This window comes from Calidris pugnax, unplaced genomic scaffold, assembly GCF_001431845.1.
Source record: "Calidris pugnax isolate Ruff unplaced genomic scaffold, ASM143184v1 scaffold294, whole genome shotgun sequence".
NCBI lineage: Eukaryota > Metazoa > Chordata > Aves > Charadriiformes > Scolopacidae > Calidris > Calidris pugnax.
Genome location: NW_015094505.1, coordinates 220,558 through 228,622, shown reverse-complemented (window position 1 = coordinate 228,622; position 8,065 = coordinate 220,558). Strand labels below are relative to the sequence as shown.

General features: G+C 57.3%; 1 long non-coding RNA gene across 1 annotated transcript in view; it reads right to left on the bottom strand.

The window, feature by feature from the left end:
* The window catches only part of LOC106900862, a 13,721-nt gene extending 6,159 nt beyond the window's left edge, over positions 1–7,562 (bottom strand). Inside the window, exons 1-2 of the long non-coding RNA XR_001414212.1 lie at positions 7,222–7,562; positions 6,994–7,125 (exon numbers count right to left, since the gene is read on the bottom strand). This is a non-coding gene — a long non-coding RNA (uncharacterized LOC106900862). The remainder of the gene's footprint in view (positions 1–6,993; positions 7,126–7,221) is intronic.
* Positions 7,563–8,065: the final 503 nt, after the last annotated feature.

The window sequence follows — 8,065 nt, the reverse complement described above, 5'->3', positions numbered from 1 at the left end:
GTGAGAATGGGGTGTCCCAGCCCTCGCTGCTCCAGGGGCAGGTACAGGGGGACATCCTGTATCTTTAAGGTCCACATCTTTAAGGTCCCTTCCAACCTAGAAGATTCTGTGATTCTGGGACAGCGGGACCTGACAGCAGCTGCTGCTCGGGTGCATCCCCAGAGGGGCTGTGGGACCCCAGACCCTCTCCTAATCCCTCCCAGGAGCACTTTATCCTCCTAGAGGATATGAAATGATATGAAAAAAAAGGAGCAATGAAAGCCAACATACCCATTGCAGAAGTGTTTCGTTTCAGAAAGGGAACTACATCAAAAGCGAGAAGCTTTTTTACGAAGAAACCAAAAGGGGTAACAAAGAGGGTAAAACATTCGTGGGAGGCACTGAGGCTATTTTAGAGAGACCCCACTGGGACATCAGAGCAAATGCAGGGTGCCTGGCCGGAGGATACTGCAAAGGGAAGAGGGAGGAAAGCAAGGCTGGACAGCAGGGGATGGGAGGCTATTAAAAGCCAGAAGACATTCATCTAAAAAGCCAAAGCTGTGTCCAAATGGGAAAACCAGAACGGGTGGTAAATGCTGCCAGGTTAAAGGTAAAGCTCCAAAAGGTCGGCCAAAAGAGTTTGGTAAACGCCTTGCAAAAGGCATAAAAAAGTAATAAATCCCTTCAAGCACCTGGGAAACAAGAAGCCTGGTGGAGTCGGCTGGGCGGCAAAGTCACGGCAGCACAAATAAGCCCTTGGAACAGGGAAAGCTGCAGCAGGAGCCCGAGTTCACTTTCTGTACCTGTGGGGGCTGCTGGGGAACCCCTCTCCTGGGAGAGACCCCCAGGGCAAGCGGGGGGGGTCCCAGCTCCAGGGGCTGTGGCCGATCCCTTGGGGTATTCCCCTCAGGGATGAAGTGGCTGCACCGGCCCTTCAGTGGGTGATTTCTTACCCAAAACTCTGCCACACCAAGGCAACGCAGGGTATTAAATGCCCACTTCAGCAAGATTTCCAAAGGGAATCGGGTGAGCACTGGGCAGGGTGGGCAGGGACATGCTGAGCACTGCCCGAGGATATTTCTCAGGGAGGTTTTTCACAAAGCAGGATGGCACCCCCAGACGTGAGCCCCCATTCCTCTTAACCCCATCCTCTTAACCCAGCTCCCTGTTGCAGATGGGACAGGGAGTAGCATCAGAGAATCATAGAATGGTTAGGGTTGGAAGGGACCTCAAAGATCGACCCCCACCATCCAGGGGCTGCCTGGTGACACCCCCACTGCAGGGAAAAAGCTGCCATAAATCTCAGCTGCCGGCAGAAGGGCTTCTGTGCCCTTCGGGTGGCAGAGCAGCCACCCGAGCACAGGGAGCATCCTGCCACCACCCAGTCTTGGTGCCACTTTTGGAGCTGCTGCTTGGCTCTGCATCGTTGTCAGGCTCCGTCCTGTGCCCTGGGAGAAATGGGGCAGCCGGCAAGGACAGGAGGAGGGGGAGTCCCCCGACCCAGCCCCCGCACCTGGGGCATCCCCTCCGCAGCCCCCCGGGTGCCGAGCGCGCCGCTGGCAGCCCCCGAAGCCCCCCGAACCAGCCGTGAGGTCCCCGCGAGCAGCCACCGCCCGGCCAGACAAACGGGACTTTGTTTTCCTGCAAAACCCTCTCTCCCTCTGGTTATAAAAATAGGCATTGCGTAAGGGGAATAGCAGGGCTCCTGGCGGGGAGGATTACACTTGGAATGCACAAAACTTCGCAAAAATGAAAACAGGATTTGAAGAGCCCCCCCCGTCGGGGGTGGGGGCACCGCTGCCAGCCTCCCCGTTTGTCACCCGTCTGCTGGGGGAACACAGCCCGGGACAGCCACGATGGCAAGGTGCCTGCGGAGCGGGGAGCAGCCACCCTCCCCCTCCAAAAACCCTCAGCCCATTCCAGACACTTGCAACGACGACGGGGACTAATTGCTGGCACCAGGGATGAGTTGGGGTTTCACGACTGGGGGACAGGGTTCATGCAGGGAAGGGTGCGGATGTGAGAGGGGTATATTTTAGGACATAGGCACAGTTGGCATTCAAGATAATTTAAATATAGGCGGGTTTCCCTCATTTCTTATGGGCATCAGAAACTGCACACACGTCTGCCTCCCCTGCACAGAGTAAGAGCAGTGTTACCTGGAAAGCCTCAGTACCAGAACGGTGTGGTAGCAAAAGATGCTGCCGCATGTTCTGTTTTACAGCCGAATTTCTGCTTTATGACAGTGTAAATCTGCCCTGGATCTAATAAGGAAGAGTAACTCAAGCTTTACAGAGATTAGAATTCGTCTAACAATTTCCTCCCGGGGTCAATACGTCAAATAAGTGCCATTAAATATTTCTACAGCGCCGGCATCCGAGGGCTGATGCGGTGCCCTTGTGCCAGCCGGCACGTGCACTTCCAGAAAATGACATTTCTTCCCCGCCACACGCACTGTCACCAGCTCTGTCCCTGCAGACAGACCCCACGCAGGAGCTCCAGCCTCTCGCCAGGCTCCAGCCCTGCTCCCACTGCTGTGGGGAGGAGGACTCCCTCCCGGCGCTGCCACAGCGGAGCTTTCAAGCGAGCCATGAGTTTCCATCCTCAACCACTGGCTGATTTACAAAACCAGGAGCCTTCAGAGCTGGGAATCCTCCAGGTTCCTCCACTTTTCCACCCTGGCTCCTGCAGTGAAGCCACCTCTGCCATCCCCCTGCTGAGCCAAGCTCCCGGCTGGACTTTTGCCCACAGGGAAGCCCCGTGGGTGGGAGGAACCTGCCTCTCCTCCTGCCTCCGCAGCAGCCGCGCTCTCGGGGAGGAACTTTTTGGGGTGAAAAGGGCTGTAGGGGAGGGTTGGTGGCCCGAGCAGCCAACAGGACCTCACTGGGGTCTGCCAGCCAGGGCTCGGGCACAGGAGAGGAGCCGAGCCCCCGCGGGCTGTCGGGAGGATGCTGCTCTTGGTGCTGCTGGTGGCCCAGTGACACAGCCCCGGCCTGTCCCCAGCGGGCACAACGGCCCCTTTCAGTCCTGCTCCGGGAAGGAAAAGGTCAGGGAGCTGCTTCTGTGTGCAAGCCCTGCACAAGCAGCACAGGACCAGGCCAAGCATCTCCCCAGGGGACTCTGGGGAGCAGAGGGAAAGCAGGGCCACCATCGCCCCGCTGTCCCCGAGCCCGGGCTCCTTTGGCCGGGCTGTTTCCCTGCAAGTCACACTCTTGGCTCCGTGGCCTCAGCCGCAGGGAGAGAGGGGCCGGGAGGAGGGAGCCAGCAGGGTCTGTTTTCCCTCTGCGCTGCGCCAAGGAATGTGATTTGTGCGGACGGCGCATTCCAGCGCGGAGCAGCTCCCGCATGGCTGCGTCCTGCCCGGCCAGCAGCCGTCCTGGCAGGGTCACCACGTCCCCAGGGGAAGGAAGGGGCAGCTCCTGGCAGAGGGAGTGGAGTTTGGTGTGTGTGAGAGGGGGGTGTCACAAGGATTTGAGGGGCTGAAAACAGCCCACACGCGCAGCAACAACCGGGGATGTTGACAGTGAGAGATACACCCAGCCCTGGACACCACGCAGCTGGGACACCTTCATCTGGGATACAGCAGATCCCTCCCCTGGCCTTGGGCAAACAGGTTCTGGTGTCCACAAAACAGCTTACTTTAAAAAAAAAAAAAAAAAAAGCCTACAGAAAGCCATATTTCATGTGGTCATTGGACCAACTTGGAAAATTCCATGATGTTTGACACTTCTGGTAGCTACCACGGCACAACGCAGTTTGGTGTTCAGACTGAAGGGAGCCAAGGAGACACTCAGGAGAGCATCACCTGCAGGAGCGTGAGAGCTGAGGACAGGGAGGTACCACACTCACACATTCGTGTTACCCAGGAGTTGAAAAAAAGCAGGTCTGTGTTACTGAAAGCTGCAAAAGGAGGGACCTCTGGGGGCTGAGACCTCTCCAGAGCCAGAAGCATCTGGCACGGTGAGGGGGCAGCGTGATGGGAGGTGTTCCTCCTGCAGATCCTCCTCCCTCGGATAAACTCTGAACCAGCTCCACGACTCCCAGCAAACTTCAGACAGACACACGGCAGCCCGCTGGGAAAGGGGGGTGTGTGTGTGTGTGTGTGAAAAGTTACTAAAATAGAAATGCTCCACCAGGCTCCTAGAGCTGTGCCCACCCTCCGGCGGGTCCGGACCCCGCAGACCCAGTGCCCCCGGTGTGTGCCAGCTGTGATGGGGCACAAGGAGCGACGCAGCATCGCACGTGTCTGCCCAGGGAGGGAGGAATTCACTAACCCACGCTCCGGGGGTGGCGGGGGGGGAAAGTAATGAATGCAAATTCCTAGTTAGGTAAACAGATCTAGAGCAAGCTCGCTCTGGCACGGGGAACTAATATCCTGTTAAACCAGTTGAAAAGGTCACCAGCAATCAAGCGGCACTCCCTGGTGCCAGCGCTGACAGGGCACCAAGGCAGAGGGTGTCAAGCAGGGAGCTGGGGGGTCTGGGCAGCATCAACGTGCCAGAGTGTGAGCCGTGGCCAGCTGGGCACGCACGGCAGGGATCCCTCTGGCCACACAACACCTCTGCAGGAAAACAAACTGCCCTGGGCTCCAGGAAAGGAAGTGCAGGGACAGGACAAGGGGGAACGGTTTGAAATTGGAAGAGGGGAGATTGAGATGAGATACCAGAAAGAAATTCTTTGCTGAAGGGGTTGAGGCACTGGGACAGGTTGCCCAGAGAAGCTGTTGGTGCCCCATCCCTGGAGGGGTTCAAGGGCAGGTTGGAGGGGGCTTGGAGCAACCTGGTCTGGTGGGAGGTGTCCCTGCCCAGGGCAGGGGGTGGCATTGGATGATCTTTAAGATCCTTTCCAACCCAAACCATTCTATGACAATGCTGCTGCCAATTGCTTGCAATGAAATATAACAACATACTCGTGCTCCTGAGACCCCACCTGGAGCTCTGTGTCCAGCTCTGAAGTCCTCAGCACAGGAAGGACATGGACCTGTTGGAACGGGTCCAGCGGAGGGACAGGAAGATGCTCAGAGGGATGGAGCCCCTCTGCTGTGAGGACAGGCTGAGAGAGCTGGGGTTGTTCAGCCTGGAGAAGAGAAGGCTCCAGGGAGACCTTAGAGCCCCTTCCAATATCTGAAGGGAGCTCCAGGAGAGCTGGGGAGGGACTCTTTGTCAGGGAGTGCAGGGACAGGACAAGGGGGAAGGGTTTTAAATTGGAAGAGGGGAGATTGAGATGAGACACCAGAAAGAAATTCTTTGCTGTGAGGGTGGTGAGACACTGGAGCAGGTTGCCCAGAGAAGCTGTGGCTGCCCCATCCCTGGAGGGGTTCAAGGCCAGGCTGGATGGGGCTTGGAGGAACCTGGGCTGGTGGGAGGTGTCCCTGCCCAGGGCAGGGGAGTTGGAACTGGATGATCTTTAAGGTCCCTTCCAACTCTAACCATTACATGATTCTAAAGCTGCTTTGCTGCCTTCACAGGGCCCTGTGGAGCCCTTCCTTGCCCCGTGTTTCTGCTGCCAGTGGCACAGACATCCCAGGATAAGCCCTGCACAAAGACATGCTGGGGCTGAAAGCCTCCAGGTGATGCTCCAACAGCAAGAACAAGGAAAGGAGAGAATAAAGTAGCGCAGGATACTCCTCTCCTCCCATGATTGCATTTCATTTTCAATGGATAACCTAAAGCACAGAGGAGCTGCTGGCAACTCAGGGCTCTGTGGGGACAGCAATGGGTCTCTGGCTGCAGAGGTGTGAGGAAAAAGTGAGAGCTGCCAGGAAAGAGGGGCAATAGCAAGGGGGAGAGCCAGGCAGAGACAGCCTTGGGTCAAAACATACTGAGAATGAGGCGCAGAACACACGTGGAGGTCTGCAACCCAGGGGCCCAGGTCCTCCTCTGGGATGCAGCACGTCTGGGATGCTTTCCCTTCCTTCCCACCAGGGAAACTCAGCTTCTCTCCAGGGAGACCCAGGAACAGAAAGGCCAGGGCTGTGCACCCTTCCCTGAGGCCCACAGCGAGCGGGACTTGAGGAGAGGAGCTGAGCAGGAGCCTCTGTCCCTCTCAGCATGCTCCAGCTTCTGCAAGTGGTTCTTTGGGATTACCTCCAAAATTAGTGCCCTAAGTGAACCCACACAGTCAGGATCTGGTCTGCTCTGGCAGAGAATGGAGCCAAGCAACTTCAGAGTCCAAAACCATCGAGTTTGGTTTTTCTAAAAAAATCTTTTGCAAAGAAAGTGCTTTTTCAAATAGCCTTGTTTGGTGAGATAGCCGTGCACCTTGCACGGAGAAGCTGTGCAGTCTGGTGAGACTCCAGCTGTGTTTGTTTAAATCCACGTGCAGAACTTTACCCCGTGCTCAAAACAGTGTTTTCTGGTGCCCAGCCCCAAAATGAGCCTCGCTGTCGAGTCTGTTTCTCATGTGAAACGAGCCGCTTGCACAGCACGTTCCCCACAAGTGCTCGTGGGTCTAGGCCAGAACACCCCAAATGGAGCTGGGTACACATGGATTCTCTTTTAAAAGGCAGAAAAACCTAGTTTCCTTCCTGTTTGGCAGCAGGAATGGGAAGCAGCAGGTTGTGATGAGCCTGAGGGGCGCAGGGAGGAGAGGGGCTGTGGTGGGGTGTCCTCAGTAGGGCAGCAGAGCTGGAAACCCAGCAGTGGCCATGGCCACCCCACGCCTGCACCACACAGAGGGTGCTCACGGCAGCACAGCGTCCTTCAGTGGGGTCTGGGGAGATCTGGCGTGGCCTGATGAAGAAGGTTTTACCCCTCATCCACAATCACCCCACTGAGGAATCCTGTCAATGTCGCAAATATCCAGCGACTGAAGCCCTGACCCCCCGGTATCTCCTGCCCAAGCCCTGGAGGGGACAGCCAGCCCAGCTCCCTGGTGGGGACAGCCAGCCCAGCTCCCTGGTGCTACAGGCACCCACGTGTTTGCACGGGGAGCTCCAGCCTGGGCAGTGCCAGGCACTGGTGCAGGATCAAGCCCCCAGGAGAACCCACCGACCGCAAAGCCCCCGGGGCTTACCCAGCAGAGCCTGGAAGAGTTCACTTTGAAAGATGTGCGAGACTTTTCCAATGGAGGCTTTCAGCTCCTGCTCCTCCGGGGACTGCAGGGTGCTCTGGTATCTGCTTAGAATTTCCACCGCCCGTTCAGTGTCTGCAGGGACAACACAGGAGGCATTAACACCGAGGGATGGAGAGACATCTTCAGGGAAGGCTGGAGAGCAGTCTTGGAGCAGCGCAAAGGGATCACCTGGATAATGCTTCAAGTTTCCTTCCAGCTCTGGATTTTTAAAGAGTCAGCCAGCCACAAAAGTACACCTGGAAGAACGAACCCTGCCATGAGGTGCAGAGGGGCCACAGAAGAGAGCCAGGCAGGAGCTGGGGGGGAAGTGGTTCTGCCTGTTGGCCCTCCTCAACCTTGAAAATCAGGGGCTAAACCCAGGTTGACTCGCTGCCAAACCCCACGGCAGCCCAAGAACCTCTGCCACCTCCCAGGCCGTGATGCCATCCAGGAGCTGGCCATGTCCCAGTTGCACGGGGCTGTGAGTACCAGTGCAGGAGCTGCAGTCTCCCATGCGGGGCAGCTGCTGGAGCCCCACTCGTGTAGTGTGGGATATCGCAGACAGCTCAGCTACACCAGTGGCAAAATGTAGGTTTCTACAGGGTGAAGCGTAGGAATTGCTCCCCGCAGCAAGCAGGAGACACGGGGGGAAAGGAACACGATGCCCTGGGGTGAGGGAAGGAGGGCTGCCCACCAGGGGAGGGCTGGAGGCCCTCAGGAAGCAAGGATTTGGTTAAAGAGTGGGCTCACCACAGCTGGGAGACAACCTTGGACCTGGAGTAGTGGAGCTGTGATCTCTCTGTGCTTCTCCGGGCAGACACCCGGACCTGCCAGTCCAGCCCCAGCCCCAGATGGGACCCATCTCCCGGGCGGGTGGGGAGTGCCCGTGGACCTTGAGCCTGTCCCAGCCCTACCGTTGAGTATTCCCCTTTGTCACCCAGATGGCCTGCAGACAAAGAGCGTCTGTGTGAGGAGGGTGAGGGAGCCGTCCCACCGCTGGTGGGGACGCATCTTTTAACCCAGGAACTCATGC